The sequence below is a fragment of the Lissotriton helveticus genome, chromosome 12 (genome assembly GCF_964261635.1).
Source record: "Lissotriton helveticus chromosome 12, aLisHel1.1, whole genome shotgun sequence".
In the NCBI taxonomy this organism is placed as follows: Eukaryota; Metazoa; Chordata; class Amphibia; order Caudata; family Salamandridae; genus Lissotriton; species Lissotriton helveticus.
Window position 1 is genome coordinate 804,176,512 of NC_136073.1, and position 13,246 is coordinate 804,189,757.

Consider the following 13,246-nt stretch of genomic DNA (forward strand, 5'->3'; position numbering starts at 1 on the left):
GCTAATGCAAATGATAGAGGGATGCGGTGCAACAGTACAGCATCTCTTACAAAGCACACAGGCCTCTGTTGAGATGGACATGCCCCTTGTATGCTTTTGTGCGCGTGCACCCTTGATACGACTTATCCAGGATGTAGCGTAATGACCAGAGCTGCCGATTCGGAGCTAGGGAACCAGGTTCGAGTCTCTGCGTCCGCTCAACATCCTGTAATTCTGAGCAAATCACTAAATCTCCCTGTGTCTACCAACAAATTAATGTGTCCTTTTGTAATGTAAATGGTGCTCATGAAACGCGCTCCAATAACTTTGGGTTGATTTAGCTCTGTATAAAACTACAACAAAAAAAAAAAGTATCCTCAGTATTTTTTTCTTTTTAGCCCTCGGTAAAAACAAGGCCTTGTATGTGTAGATGTGAAGACGATCCATAATGGTGCTCTGTGGTCTGGAGGGACTCACCAAGTGTGGCCTACTTTTTGGACGGCACTACTGTCCGTGTAGTGGGCCCTTGATGCTCACCGGTGGGACGCACACCATTTTTGAATTTCTAATACCAGACCGATCCTTCTCCTGTCCCTCATAGTGAGCGAGAAGCCCCTCAGCTTTACACAGTAAGGTCCCGCCAAAGTGCCAAAACTGGGCCCTTTGTTGTCACCAGGGCACCGGGCAGTTTGGAATGCTGCCGAGCTGGGGGCTGCTTTCACAGCGGTGGGGGCTGATTTCGTCCATGGAGACCTGCGTGTGCTTCGAAATAATTAAAGCAAAACTAATTTCGTTTAGCACACGCAGGTCTCCATGAACGAAAGCAGCCCCCAGCTCAGCAGCATTCCAAACTGCCCGGTAGCCAGTCCGGCCCTGGTTGTCACCCTGAGTGCATGGTATTGTGTGCAAGAAGTCTCAGGTGACTGGTGTTACGGGTCAGTATGGCACACACGATGAGGATATAAGAACCTGAGTGAATCACCTCAAATTGATTCCAGTTTGGAGGTAAGAAGAAGCTTAAACCTTCCTCAAATGATTCCAGGATTTCTCACTCACTCGAGTGTGTCAAGGACACTCTTGAAGCCTAGAGCTGACATCACCAACAGCCAGTCTCCCAGAGATGAGGGGACACCACCTGAAAGTATCCAATTCGAATTCTCACTAGTAACCTATTTTGAATTTAGTGTGGTGCATTAGCGCCTGCAGAAGGCGCTGCGAATGAGGCATGCATGGTTTGCTTTACACTGCACTACTGCATCCTTAAATTGAATATTTATTGAAGGAAACGTGCAGAGCCTACCGGCAACCTGTAGTTTGGATGACATGCTATTCTCCGAAGGTCCAGCAGGTGGCACTGTGACTCTGCCGAAGAGCTAGATTAAATATATATCCCTTACCAGAAAGAAGAGCAGCACACAGCACGCGCACCGAGGTTCTCTTAAGTTCAAAACAACACTCAAAAGATTAACCCAACAGTTCGGTTCACGAAGTGGAGGATTCTAGCATTTGTTAGTGGTGATGCGGGGGGGTGGGAGAGGCAGGAGGAGAGAATACAAACGAATTGGAACATAATTAAAATAAATGAAAGTGCACTTACCTGCAGCTCCGACCAGGGCCGGTGCTAGGCATGGGCAGTGTGGGCAGCTGCCCATGGCATAACGAAAAGTGAAGGCCCCCCCCCCTGCAAGGTACACAGAGGGGTCCCCGTTCCGGATTTATCCGGAGCTGTCAGGCCCGAGTACAGTGCTGAGGGGGCCCCCTGTAGTTCGGGGCTCCCCCGCACTGCGGGGGCTGCGGGGGCCTGTGTTACGTCCCTGCATCCAACTCAGCCTATCAAAATGGGGCCCGAACAATTGCAACACCCCACTGGTCCTCATGTACCCCTGCTGATCCAATTGAAACAAGCATTGGCATAGCCAATAGGTCTCGCTTTTGAGACCTTATAAGTATTTAGTTATGCAGCACAATACCCTTGGTGCAACATCATCAACTGTTGATGGCTAAACACTTATAAGGTCCCAAAGGCGAGACCTATTGGCTATGCCAATGCTTGTTCTTTTTCTTACTTTCAGCAATGAGGCACAGCAGTTCTGCTGCAGTACAGCATTGATAAGCAAAACAGTAACAACATCCAACAGCTCTTGCTTAGACAAGGCCTGTAGGCTTGGCTAATGCTTGTTTTCACTGAGTGGAGTAGTGGTTAGCATTAGACGAGGAGGGTCCAACGTAAGCCCAAGAGGCCCAGCGATTGAGAATATCCACATAAGATCCATTCATATACAATAAATCGAACTGTTTCAACATAAATCACCATTATCCTCAAAAGATGCCGTGGATCCAGCCTCTCTGGACCATTGTTGGACACCTGTTTCAGAAAGTCTGTGGGATTGGAGAGGGGACATCACTGGCGGTGGTGATGCGTGGCTGCCCATTGGACACATTCTTCTGTCTATAGACGACAGATAAGATTGTTATCATCACCCAGGCCTTCAGTTTGCAAGGATTTGGCCTCCAGTGCGCATCACTCTCGATTAATCAGTGGGAAGCTTTCTTCCTTTGTGGGAGGAAAAGGAGTATATGTAACTCAGTCTGCGACAATCTGCAAATGCTGTGAAACGCTGACACTGAAGCGCGCAGCAATAAATCAAATTTCTTAAGAGCGTCTCCGCTTGCCAGCAATCATAGCTATAATAAATGCACCCCAACTCCGCAGCACTGTGCCCTATTGTCCCCATTGCAGACAAAGGGGGTAAACTGAACCATGGTCTTGTTTTGGCAAGCAAAGTTCCAAAATACTGCTTATACGAAGAACTTTACAAATGACATATCTGATGTTATTTGGAAGGAACAACAGAATAAACAAGCTTGAGGTGAATATTACTTTGACATGCAAACGCGCTATTTTGCGCAAGTTGAAAAAAGCGTTCAGAGGGATGTCGCTTTTCCCCCAGTTTTATACTGCCCAAAGGCAGCCCAATTGTATTGTAGCGCTTTACATTTGCACCGTTTACACTAAACAAGTTCATGTGCATTGTTTAGGCAAGGTAGATGATGTAATTTGCCCAGAATCAGAGGATGTTGAGCTAATGCTGCGACTATAACCTAGTTCCCTAGTTGGCATCTCTTGCTATAACGCCACGCTCCTCTCTCCTGGGATTGTTACGGAGGAGAGAGGAGCTGCTACATTGTGTTAGGTGAGGGGGTGGGGGTTGGGGTGGGCTAGGGGAGCCGTAGGCCTTAAGAGAGAGGGTGTGCTTGGCGGGAGGGTTAGTGCCTTTTGGCAGTGCATGGCGCTGGGGGGGGGGGGGGGGGGGGGGGGTTGGGCGCGGATGGGAGCAGCGAGGGGTCATGCAGAAGGCCCACATGCGGTTTGGAATCAGGCGCAGGAGCGCATGGTGGTTGCGCATAACAGTGGCAGTGAGGGGCAAGATATAAGGAGTGGGGGCAAGGCTCAGACCTGCCGATGTTGGATCAGGGGAATGAAGTTTGGGTCTTGGAGCAGGGGCGTAACACAGGCCCCCGCAGCCCACGCGGTGCGGGGGGCCCCTAGCTCCAAGGGGCCCCCTTGGCACTGAACTCTGGCCGGGAGAGCTCCTGATTGAGCCCGGAGGGGGCCCCCCTAAGTACCGTGCAGGGAGGCCCCCTCACTTTTCGTTACGCCAGTGTCTTGGAGTGGCTCAACAGTGCGGAGGTGGCGCGCACGGGGTTCCAAACAGGCTCGGGTCGGCCGTCCGTCATTCAGTGCAGAGCCGAGCACGGTGGCGCCTTGATGTGGGAGGCGCAGATGAAGCCCTTTCGGCTTGCAATGTAGCGGATGCAGGGCCGGCGCTAGGCATGGGCAGCATGGGCGGCTGCCCAGGGCCCCGAGCTGAGCCCATCAACAGGGGGCCTCGCAAAAGTGTTAACTCGCCACATCTTAGGCCTCGCGCCTGTGGTGAGCACTGCGTGGCCCAGGGAAGGGCTGCCTCTCCTCTGTGCTTCACAGGCTTGTGTGGGAATAGCGGAAGAGGCCCCCCTCCCCTGTGCCTTGCAGCCCTTGGCAATGGCTGTTAACCCCCAAGGAGGGGGCCCCTTTCCCCCTGGGCCTTGCAGCCCCACGTGTCCCGCGAGGCCCTTCTGAATTTGCCAGGTTTGACCTGTGATTAAGGATGCTGTCCACTTCCCGCCAGTGACAATTAGCACGCATTTTGGGGCCTGACAGTTTTAACATTTATAAAGACAAGCAACTCTCACTCTTTCAGATGCTGATGAGCTGCGAAAGAGATGCTTGTCAGTGACAGAAAAGAAGGCGTTGTAGCACACGAGGGGGCATGCACCATGAAGGATCAGGAGCACCTTCCGTAATTTAAATGCAAATAGCTTTCAATGTGTAAATGAAACCCGTTTTCTTCTGCTCTTTTTATATAGCGCAAACTTGACCCAAAGGTATTGGAGTGCTTCACGTAAGCACAAGTTACGTTAAACATGGACATATTCCTTTTTTTAGGCACAGTGTGATTAAGTGACTTGCGAGAATCACAGGATGAGACACAGTCAAAATTCAGCAGCCCTGAAGTAACGCCACATCTTCTCCCCACCTCTACCTCTCCGGGGAGTAATCTTTTAATGTCTATTTCTCACATGAAAGCTGTTTCAAAGTGCTGCCCTGCTGTCAAATCAGTGGACGCGGCACAGTGCCAAAATTATTTGCCCAGAATCAAACAGTTGGTTAAATCAGTAGAGCCAGGACTGCAGTGCACTCCTACCTGGAGCAAACCCTATATATTTTCCACTGTACTGCATTTAGGTGACATACCCCCAGATGCATCAAGAACCCATTTTGCTATTCCTTAATAGCGAAAAATAACGATTCGCTATTAAGGAATAGCAAAATGCAATGCATGAAGACATCACTAAAAAAATAGCGATTTCTTAAAATTCCTTAATTGTGACTCGCATATTGCGAATCACAATTAAGGAATACCTCCCTATTCATTCCTATGGGCCTAAAGGCCCATAGGAATGAATGAGAAGACATTCTCAATTTGTGAATCGCATTTAGCGAATCGCAAAATGAGAATGCAATTTCAAGGGTGCAGTGGTGTCCAAAGGACACCCTGTTGCACCCCTGAAATTGATCTGTGCACATATATTGCGCACACGCATGCCCCTAGGGCATGTGTGTGCGCAACATGAAACTTTGAAAAATGCACTTTAGTGCATTTTTCAAAGTTTTTGCAAATTACCATGAAGTTGTACTTCATCGTAATTTGCGTGCCCTATTAGCGAAATCGCTATTTTTTAAACTTTAATGCATTGCATTTAAGGAATCTCAATTTGAGATTCCTTAAATGCAAGTAATCGCAATTTAGCGAATTCTCAATTTGCGATTTTTGCATTTGGGATGATGCATCCCAAATGCAAACATACCGGTCGCAAAGGGGCAGATTCTGAGAATCTGCCCCATTGCGACCAGATTTTCCTTTGATGAATCTGGGCCTATACCATGGGTTGTATGAAGTTACAAAGCATACTTTTACAACGCATGCCTTTACAACACATTTTTCACATCACAACATCCTTTACAACGCATTCCATTACATCGCATGACACGACATCGCATTTTCAGAAACTACATTTACAATGCATTCCATTACATCGCATACTACCTTTACAACGCATACCATTACAACACATACCACTACATTGCATTTATGGTAAGTATTGGATAGTATAGGGGTACAAAATACTATTCTAACTCCAGGTAGTGCAACAGTAGGGTAAGTGTTGGGTAGGGTAGGGGTAAAAATTACTATTCTAACTCCAGGGGCTGCAACAGTAGGGTAAGTGTTGGATAGTGTAAGGGTACTATGCGTTGTAATGGTATGCGTTGTAATGGTATGCATTGTAATGACATGCGTTGTAGTGACATGCGTTGTAGTGTCATGCATTGTAGTGTCATGCAATGTAATGGTTACTATATGTGTTGTGTTTTAAACTTAACATAATTCTGGTGAGTAAAGAGCCTACTCACAAAAAAGATTGTCCTATGTCTCTTAGCATGTGCGTGTGGGATACGGATGAGAGGATTTATGTTAAAACAAATTACGAAGTATTAATGTCATCCTAAGGTAGCACAATAATGGCACTAGGGCGGAGGAGCGTTGCCCCACTGCTTTCTCGCAGTGCGAAAAGCAGAAACACAAAATGCAAAAACTACCATTTTATGTTTCTGCTACGCGCACTGCGAGAAAGCAGAAGTGTTTGGTTGGTGGCGGGCGGGTCTGCTTTAGGACAGGGGAGGAGTGCCTTGCCCACTGCTAAGGGCCCTGACTGTTTGGTCTGCCCTCCAGGGCTGACCAAACCAGTCATGCACATGCTGGCCTTTCTCCATGTAGGCACCAGTGTACCCTACATGGAGAAAATGGCCTCCCCATAGGCACCAGGCTGGTCGGCTGACATTGCAGCATTGTGATTGGCTTAGGGAAGGGGGGCTGCCTGCTTCCTGTTCCTGCTAGAGGCAGGAAAGAAGGAAAGCAGGTCAGGAGCAGAAATGACGCGAGACCTGGGAAGGTAAGTTTATTTTATTTTTAAACTCACCCCCCCCCGCACGCGAACCCCCGCGAGACCTTCCATCCGCGAGTCATGCTGGCCGCAACTGGATTTTACATGCAAATTAGAGGGGCCTCACAACTTTCCTTTCGCACAGGGCCCCAGAAGTTCTAGGACCGGCCCTGAGCGGATGCATATAGGGGGCCGCCGCAATTCAACTGGGGCTGGGTATAATGTTTATGTTGCCCAGCCGTAGTTTTGCTGCGTCTTTGACACCGGGATACCTGTGGCACTGCAGGGTAGGATGCAGCGCAGGGAGAGATGCGGGGGAGGCGGGAGGGGATTTGCGCGGATGGCTGAGGAGCGGACGGTTGAGAGGGGGTGAGGGGGGATTGGAAGGGTGGCGCGAGGCTGTGGCTCCGACCCGTGGGGGGAGAGGATTCAGGGAGCCGCTGGTGTCCTTCGATGTTAGCTATATGGAGCTCCAATCTGCTTTCTACAAATGCCATCAACTATTAAAACAAGCATTGTCTGCGGGAAGCTTTAGTAATGAAACAAATAAAATAAAAAACACGCTAGTGACAGGAACAGCGGTACGTAATTCAATGGGATTTAAAACAAGCATTGTCCGCGGGAAGCTTTAGTAATGTAAAAAATGAAAAAACAACACACAAGTGATGCGCGCGCGTAAAAACAAAATGCCTATTTATGTCGTGCATTGCCTGGGGCCTCCTCACAGTTTGGAAAAGTCCATGCTCATCATTTTATCATTAAGAAAATGGGCTTTCACCCAACACGGCCAAAGGACCTGGGTATCAAATGGTATAATAAAGAATTGGTCCTAGACCTATGATTATATTCAAGAAAATACTGCTAATGAATCAAAAATTATATATTTCATACGACTTAATCCTGAAATGGAGAAACGTAGAAAACAGCCAAATGCGTTTCAGTAAGCCAAATCAAAACATTTACCCATCAATAATACATAACATAATGTTATATCCAGACATATCAGTTCACAATTTACTTCACATTAGTATATATATATTAATAAAAACAATTTACAAAAATCAACGGGATGCTGCCAGGTGCAGTGAAGAGTGCAAAAGGGTTTGAGCTCAAGTGAAAGAATAGAAAAAAGAATTTAAAGAAAAGTCAAATAATTTCAAAATGAGGTACAATACCATACATATGAGCCTGACCCACGTGTTTAATCAAATGATTCTAAATTGGCATTATTCAGGGAAGGAGGGGGGCAGGAAAGAAAGGGGTTCCGATTCAGGCTTCACAATTGGGGGGGGGGGGTCGACGTTTCGACCCTTGCGCATTGGTGGGAGGATCAACACCTCAGCTACGGGTCTTCCTCAGGACAGGGGGGTGGGAGAGAACCTAAATTGTAGTAGGACAGCGCCCCAAAAAGGGAGGTTAGCAACCAGTAAATGATGTGCACCAATCATCAAATAAATGAAAAAGTTCTCTCAGTCCATCAGTGACGAGAAATGTTCACCGGAAAATCAATTCCGAGTGCGGGTCAGAGCAGCTTATTCAAAATGACCCAAGTTTCCAAAAACGCTGCCAGTTAAGGGCACAGCCAGTAAACAAAGGTCCTGGCTCAACTCTTTCAGTTTTCTTGTTCGTGCTACTTCAAAATACTCAGGTCTTCATTTACTTTAAACCCGACCGAGACAGCGTTTCCGAAGCAATCAGCTGGCTCACGCATAACGTGCATGCCAGAAGAAGCGTCCTCATTTTATCAGCATCGGGTAATTAAACGCCGAGCTGGCCATTTGAACACAGGACTCGGGTAACAATTCCTGCACTAAGGAGAGCAGCCTACTGGAAAGTATATTATTGGGAGTGCGACCTCAAGTTGTTAACAGATTTCTGCAGGGGGCGCGCTTTCGTGCAATCAGTCGGCTCTGGAAGTGTTTTCACTACCCTCGGCCATGAGCCAGACTAGCCGTGTTGGTCAAAAAGGGCATCTAATTAAATTAAGGAAAGGAAAGCAAACAGAGCAATAAATGGAACAGGCAATGGCCGAGAAAGTGAAAGTAATTAGGCCAGCGATGCGAGGAAGAGATAAAAAAACAGATGTGCGCGCGTTCACACACACATGCACGCAGCCTTTATGCCAGGAAAAGCTTGTGGGTAGGACTTTGAAAAGCCCCTTACTAAATGTCGAGCAACAGCGCATGCGCTGCTGTAGGCTCGACCTAAAAAAGGTGTCTCTTTACAATTGGGCCCAAGGTAGCGGGGGTTCTCCCTGGGCCTCTCAGGGCTGGTATGGAAAGGCCTAGGGGAGCGGGACACTTCCTATTGTGCAAGGAAACACACTTTGCAGGTTTGTCCAGCAATTCAGCCTCCTATCCGGCTGCCCATTCAGAGACACTGCGGGACGCCCATTATAATCATTTTAGCGCCACCACAGTTTTAACTCTCAGCCCCCAAGCAATTCTCACACCTTCAACCCAATATGAGCTGTAGGTGGCTGAGAGGAGGAGCTGCGGCCCAGGAGAAGTCTCCACAGAGAAGCTTCCTGAGCCCAGAAAGTGTCACTCATGTAAATTAGAGGGGCCTCGCACATTCCCTTTAGCCCGGGCCTGAAAATCTAGAACCGGCCCTGGGTCCGACGGGCACTGCCTCGCTCCTCACTGATGATTGTGGACTCCAGCTGCACACTGCACGGGTTCCCAGATGCTCTTGTGCTGGGAATACTATTCCCAGCATGAGAGAAGGGCTGGGACTGGTCTGAATGGCCTGGTTTGCTGTTCAGACAGTAACTGTAAGTCTGCGCCGTTTCTCCAGCTGGGTTGGCGAAACCTAAATGTGCATGACGGTTTGGACGGCCTAAGATGGCTGGCCAAACTGTCATGCAAACTTGAAAGAGCCCACCACCACTCCCACTGCCATGTCTGTCACCGGGGATTGTCTGGCCCCGCGTAGACGGCGATCAGGCAGGCAAAAATAAAATGATAATGAAATGCCTTTATATCATTTTATTATTCATTTTTAGTAGGGGGCGCCGCTCCTCCAGCGGTACGGAGGAACCGCCCCTGGGTTGACAGGCGTTTTAAACAAAAATAAGAAAAAGGGGATTAGTTGCACTTACCTGTGTGAACCTGAAGTTACGGTTAAGCTGCCAACTTTAGAACTGGCTAGTTGATTTTGAGTCTCAGTGTTGGCTCAACATCCTGTTATACTAGCCAAACTGCTTAATCTCCTGTGCCTAAAAAAAAAAGATAAGAATTAATCTGACCTTGTGTAATGCAACAGGTATTCATGTAAAGCGCTCCAATACTCTTTGGGCCAAGTTCGCACCGGTGCTTTATTTGAAATGGTGGTTTGGTTGAGCGGCACTGGCATTTAATTGTCAGCACTGGCTCTAGTGACAGTCCACCACATGGTGGAGCTCTAAGTCTAATTTTGAGATGACCACAACGAAAGTGTTTAATAAGTCAATAAAAATTAAAAAAGAATAATAGCTGCCACTCACACCATTATTATAGCTTTGGGTGGCCTGGAATACTGTGAATTGTCACACTTTTAGGAGTGCAATGGTTAGGAGTTGTGTTGGTTCGGTCATTGGCAGTGCTGGCAGGGGCAATGTGTGGAGCAAGCTGCAGTGGACTCCCGAGAAGGGCCTTTGTGCTTCCTTTTTTACATATTAAACACTGGTTCACCTTATAAAAAACTACAGAATAAAATAATAAAAGCAGTTAACCTAGAGCACTGTGGTTCTTGGGGCACTGTACATAAATGGTCCTGTGCCCTTTCCCCCCCAACACACAATCCATCCCAATTTTATTATCAATCATGCAATGGAACACTCCATGAAAAAATGCTCTATTTTTTTTATAACGCTAAAGAAGTTAAATGCCAAGGACAGTATACAAAAAATACAAGTATCTCTTCTGCTGTGGTTTGTACTAGTTAAATCCACACTGTGACGAAATCCATTGTATCAAGTGAAGAAATCAACACATATTTCTTTAGTTAAGTTGTCAGAATGTATTTCTGAGTTTATACTTTCGGGAGCATACTGTTTGCATATTTTGCAGAAATATGACATTGCGATCAACTTTAAAAAAAAATATGTTACATAATCTCTTTCTCCATATTCAAACAGATGACTCAAAGAAATACTTCACCAGTGCAAACAGTGTGAGTGAAAAGTCGAAGTAGTGAAAAAAATAAAAAGAATCAATGAGTGTCAGTAACTTCATGCCTACTCGTTTTCAATTTGCACTGTTCAAAATGTATCATGTTGCGATTAACACAATTAGACACCAGTCCAATGGATGAGCAATCACGTGGCGATATGACTCGGTTTAAAAGATAAAGTATTGAACCAAACTTTAAATGTCTTTTGTCAAGTGTGTGGACCATATTTGAAGAAGATGATGCAGACTCAGAAGATTTCTTAGAATTTGGTGTCCTTGTAACACCCGCTTTATAATCGGCCTTGAAGGTCCTGTTTTATTTTAGGTGATGTGTTGACACGTTTCGACCACTAAAATTTGTGAGGTCTCCTCAGGACAGGGGCTGGTGTGGTGTTTCTGGAGAGGAGCAGAATATGAATATTACTAAAATCTTGCCGCATAAAGGGCAGGGGATAGGGGAGTGTCTTTAAAAGACCTACTTGGAGTTCAGGAAAGTGTATTTGAAGAAGAGGGCCAGAGCTGGCTGCAGGATGAGAGTGTCGATTGTTACGCGAGTGAGAAGAACAATGAGCCATGTTATTGTTGGGCATTTTGTGATGCGCATACCTTACAAAGTACTGGATGATTGGACTACTCCAGAATAACTATAATAATTAGGGCTTATATTTGTGAATTAGAAGGTGGATTTGTAAGTGGAGCCTGGAAAACACATGCCGAGCATACCTTCACGAAGATGGTTGACGCTGGGCTTGGTCCACTGTGGATAAGGATCTATTTCAATGAAAGCTGGAATGAAATGTGCATCTAATTAGCCTATTTTAGATGAGGTTCTGTTAATAACTGATATAAAGTAAGGAGTGAAGCAGACTGCAAGAGCCAAAGTGTTGTTGGCTCACCTTACTCAGAAGAGCTTGTGGTGTTTGTGAGAAGTTGGCCTGGTATATGATGTTCACTATTCTAGTGAACACCTTGCACCAGTCCAAACAACCCTTATGGTGATGGTTGTAAAGTCAACCTTATAGACCAGCTATCCTAGAGGTAGCATGGACAAAGCAGTCTTAGGCTAAAACTTCAGAGAGCATGTGAAGCAAGCTGTTTTACCATATGTAAACTCTTGAGTACCAAGTGAAAGGACACCACACAGGTTATATATAAAATATATATGTATTTATTACTAACACAACCCCTCTGAACTCTATGAGGTCAGAGGACAAAGCACATAACAAGTTACTTAATTATCATACAATAAGTTGCACAATATACAGTAGAGCCCTAGGGGCACGTAAAACCAGATGCTAAAATAGTGGTAATAAGAACCACGTCATGAACAGAGAGTAGGCCTAGGGCCTAGGGAATCTCTGGGGCAACGCTGAGCTAACAAGAGTTAGGGAGCAGGAGGCCCACGGGATGCATGTGCAGTGTCTATACACACACGCGAGTTACCATAGGGAAACAATGGGAACGTAAGAATTGGAAACTAGTTCTTTTAGGACACTTCCGGATGGACTAGGAGAAAGCTACTGAAAACTAAGACACTAGGATAGTCAATACCCACAGGAGCACCGGAGTACTCGTGTTACCTCACCCACAGGAGCCGGGTGCATAGGTGTCAAAGTGTGTCGGGTTTCGTAGCTGAATCCTATGGAGACCTGTGAAAAGATGCTGCAGGCGACCAGGAGAGAAGTGTCCGGTTGGATCCAAGGGCGGATCGAGGATGAAGAGTACCTGAAAGCAGAGGGGACAGAGTCTGGGTCACTAGCCAGTGACCAGGAAGGAACCAGGAAGGAACCAGGCGATGTCGTGAAGCAATCAGGTGATGTCGTGAAGCTTGACTCTGCAGCCACGTGGACCAGGAGGCGTCGATGACAACCAGGAGCAGGATACGGACTGTTCCACGAAGGATCTCGCTGTTGGTGGCGTCGGCTTCCTGATTGGAGTCAACAGGCCTTGGCAAATGCAACCCACGCAGGAATTGAATATTCGCTTCGAGTTAGACCAGCAAGGTCTAGGGGGCTTCTCCTTTGCAGGGAAGCAGGGGCCCACCTGGAGCAACCAGTCAGGCGGTTCAGATTCAAAGGTTCGTCGTCACAGAGGCCATTAGCCAACGGGCAAGTAACCGGACAGACGCATCGAGCACAAAAACACTAGCAGGCCCCACGCGGCACTCATGGAGTGTGGAGGGCTGTGCGTCGGTGCAGAAGGTGCTCGGGGCTGGGGCCTCTCAATCCCCAATGCACAACTTCGAGGGTGCCTCAGAAGCTGCACAAGTAGCAAAGAGCAGGTTATTCAAGATGGCCGGTCCCACATCTCTCGTCGACTCCACGGGTCTCAGCTTTGCTGTGGCCGTGGATCGGGGTCAAAGAAGTCTGGAAGACTGGTTCTTGACGGACTCTGTGCTTGGGCTCCGGCGGGAGCGTCAACAAAGTAAACCGCAGATCGCTGGATGGTAGCCTGTTTGCACAGGGTGGTCACTCCTTGATCACAAGGGAGATTCTTCAGTCTTCTAGTTGCAATAGAATGTCGAAGGTCCAGAGTTTCGTTTCAAGTTTCAGTTCAGGATAAATCTAAAGTCT

The 13,246-nt window shown here is 47.2% G+C and overlaps 1 protein-coding gene across 1 annotated transcript in view; it reads right to left on the reverse strand.

The window, feature by feature from the left end:
* Nucleotides 1-9,739, reverse strand: part of LOC144797746 (cortexin-3-like) — a 93,503-nt gene extending 83,764 nt beyond the window's left edge. Inside the window, exon 1 of the mRNA XM_078668490.1 lies at nucleotides 9,623-9,739. The gene's annotated coding sequence lies outside the window, so the exon portion shown is untranslated. The remainder of the gene's footprint in view (nucleotides 1-9,622) is intronic.
* Between the last annotated feature and the right edge of the window lie 3,507 nt (nucleotides 9,740-13,246).